Source organism: Camelina sativa, chromosome 5 (assembly GCF_000633955.1).
Source record: "Camelina sativa cultivar DH55 chromosome 5, Cs, whole genome shotgun sequence".
Taxonomy (NCBI): domain Eukaryota; kingdom Viridiplantae; phylum Streptophyta; class Magnoliopsida; order Brassicales; family Brassicaceae; genus Camelina; species Camelina sativa.
Window position 1 is genome coordinate 10,079,358 of NC_025689.1, and position 3,619 is coordinate 10,082,976.

At 28.9% G+C, this 3,619-nt stretch overlaps 1 pseudogene; it reads right to left on the bottom strand.

Moving 5' to 3' along the window:
- On the bottom strand, positions 2,137-3,414 carry LOC104789088 (annotated as a pseudogene).

Consider the following 3,619-nt stretch of genomic DNA (forward strand, 5'->3'; position numbering starts at 1 on the left):
AAGTAAATTAGTTTAACTTTTTAAAAAATTGTTTATATAAAATTAAAATTTTGAGCTTATTTTCTGGAAACTACGTAAGATTGTGAGATGTTTTAATCTAATTCTATAATTATTTTCTTAGATTCACACTTATTATTTCAAACATCATGGTATTTTTGAATTACATAAAATTTCTAAGTTTTCATATTAGGAATTTCAAAATAAATTATGAACATAATCAGTTATGTTTTAATTTGAAATAATACCATCATTTTATGCATTGCCTTATATCTACCCACTATTTTTCCTCAATTTTCATTTTTGTTTAGATTACTTCTCATTTTTAACTTATTATTTTGAAACACTTGCAAATTTATGATATCTAATATTTGATCTCAATCCCTTCTTTCTTTTAAAGGTTCAAACATTCTATAAAGTTTGGTTTTCTAAAAATAACCTATTACTATACAAACACATCCTCTTTCAAATTAATATGAAAACTAAAACATTTATTCTCTATTCTACCCTCGATTCAGTTTCCAACAAACAACAAAACACTGGTAACAATAATATCGTTGTTCGGCTAATCCGTTTTTGTGAAGTTCCTAACTTTAGAAGAAATATTATCTTACTAAGTCTTGAATAATTTTTCCAAAAATTTAAATTATTTTTATTATTGTTCATCTTTTGATGATTTATGCAATCATTTTAAAATATTTATAAAAGAAAATAAATAATTGCATGTGTATTTGATTTTAAAAGAATTTTAATATATAATGATGATTCTTAGAGTAAGAGTTGAAAGAAACCTTACTATATTATATAATTTAATACTAAAGTAAAGTTTTCTTTTGGCAAGCTCCAAAAGATTATCATTTGATGATCTCTTCTTTCACAAGTGTTATTTTGTTTCTTTAAATATTTAGTGTAATTCAATTGAATTTACATAATAATTTTTTCTCTTAACAAATAATTTGATGATTAAATAATTTAAGGATATAAGATTATAATATATACTAGATTTTAACCTATGGTACACCGCGTGCATATAGTTATTATTATTATTTATATTTTATATTGTATTTGTGTATTAAATATTGGATGTTTTTCAAATAGAGGAATAACTAAATTTTCTGATTGTTTGTGCAGCTAAATGTTTATATTAATTTTTTTAACCCGAAATATACTTTATGAACATCTGTTTGTTATATTTAATTTTTTTTGTTTAGTGTTTAAGATTCTATTTTGATTTTAATTAATATAACAGAAAATAGTGGATCTATATACATAGTAAGTCATTTATATACTATGATTAAGTCATATTTTACCTAATGATTTAATTATTTTAAACAATCTTAGTTAATCAACTTAATTTTTATATGTCAAATATTCTGATATTAATAGTGTTGACAAATAATAAAATAAGGATTTAACCCGTATTAGCACAAATTTAATGATATTTTATTAATTTCAACATGTCATTTTTATAAACTATCTACTATATAACCATATTATATAGTATTTAAAAATTTTTAATTTTACAGTAATATTTTAAAATTTTATTAAGTTTATATTTATTAATTATAATATTTAAATAGATGTGAATCGAAGTTTTTCTTATTTTAAGAATCAAAGCTCACAGGTTTTGGAAAACAAAATAGTAATCAAATTGTTGTTTTCTTTCTTTGCAAAAGATTCATAGAAAGAATATCTTCAATACAAAATAGAAGGTGTGGTTAAATATATCATAATTTATGTTTCCATCAATACTGTATTTTTTTTAAGTTGGAATAGTATGTGAAATATTTAGTAAACAAAATCTGATGTAATGCTATTTTTGGAAAAATTTTAGGGATTAACTTTATAAATATATATAAATAAAAGGGTAGAACCCAAAATGTAATTAAAAAAATATATATATATATATAGATATTTGGGTTGTATAAAATAATATCGTAATAATTAGCTGTTTTAAAAACTAAACTTACGGAAAAATATGAAGACAAATCCGTGAGTAGCACGGAGCAACTCCTAGTAATATTTATATAATTTACAATAACAAGATTTTATATCATCCCCTAGTTGAATCAGCCAGACGAGATGGCTTTTTTTATATATAACTAAACTAGCATGTTACAAAATGTCAGTTTTAAAGTCCTAAAAAGGTTGAATAAGTTTCACGTTCTCCACATGGTTTAGAAATGTGCGAAATCTGTTACCGTCAAACGCTTCCATTCCTTGGATTTTAACTCTTATGATCGTGTTTCTCTCGATGTTGTAGTAGAAAACATAGGAAGGCACATATTGATGATTCGGTGACAACACAATTTCATTCGTACCAATCATTCAAACAAAGTGTAACTTGTCCTCCCCAACTAGATTCTTCCACAGAGGAGGTAACACGTAAACATGCTTCGTCCATTCACGTTTTCCAGCGTCATCTAGTACCCACAACTCAAAACATGTACTATTTCTACTAACATAGTGGCTGTTGGACTCATCCGAGATAAGCGAACCTAGTTTACCATTATAGTTTATCAGAGTTGTTGTAACAGGCAGGTCTCTCTTGAAAGTTTCCATGACTTTCATAAAACTGAACTTCTCATACCTAAAATCAAAACAAGCGATCATATAAACCTCGAAAGACCTGTTGATCCTAGCTACATAGTACAAATTACCATCAATGCATATCCCTTTACAACCAGAGAAATGGGGTACGCAACACTTGATAATTCTCCATGAAGGTTTCCTAGCTCCTAGCGTTAGAACTTGATACTCCAAAAAGTTCTCATCATGTATTCCATATGGCAAGGTCATGGACAATACCTTGAGTTGTTTTTCAATCGGATCATACCCCAAATAATTCATCAGCTTGAATTGTATGCCATCACATTCATAGCCTTGCAGCCCAATCATAGTATTCCTCTTCATTTTAGGTAAAGTTATATATTGTGCCGTGCTAGGGTTAAATAGCACCGACACCAACAGTCCTTTATTTTTCTTCCCCTTTAATGTCCGCAAACCATTAAGAAAGACGAAGCCGTTGCTAGGACCAAAGATTTCATTAGAACTGGGGAAATGCGTAAGATGATTCGGAGACACAGACGACATCTCAACAGTATTGTGAGGCTCATGTGAGGAGAAGAAGACGAATCTTTTGTTGTCTTCACACGCATACAAGATTTGCGGGCGATTGTAAGATCTTGTCAAGAACAACTCCGTGAAATCTTGACAGCTAAGTACGGCGTTCCAGAGCTTTGATACGCAACGACATGTTGCTATAGATTTTACCGGTAACCTCAAGAATATATCGATAACGAGATCGATTGAGATCGGCAATGAGTTTCCTCTTCCATTACTTAAGGTTATCGATCGCGTATTGGGTCGAGATATGGTTAGAAGATCCTCCGAGACGTTCTGACTACGTGATTTCATGGTGGAGACTCTGCTGCGGTAAACCCTAGATTCGCCTAAGTTGGAACAAAGTAAAAAATAACGTCGTATTAAAAAGTTTGTCACCTTATTTCGTCTAAGACTCAAAAATAGTCGATAATGCAATCTTGTTTTTAGAGAAAGCCCTCGTAGTCCAAACATTAAGGCCCAATATCGGAAGTTCATTCAAAGCTGATCTGATTCTTTC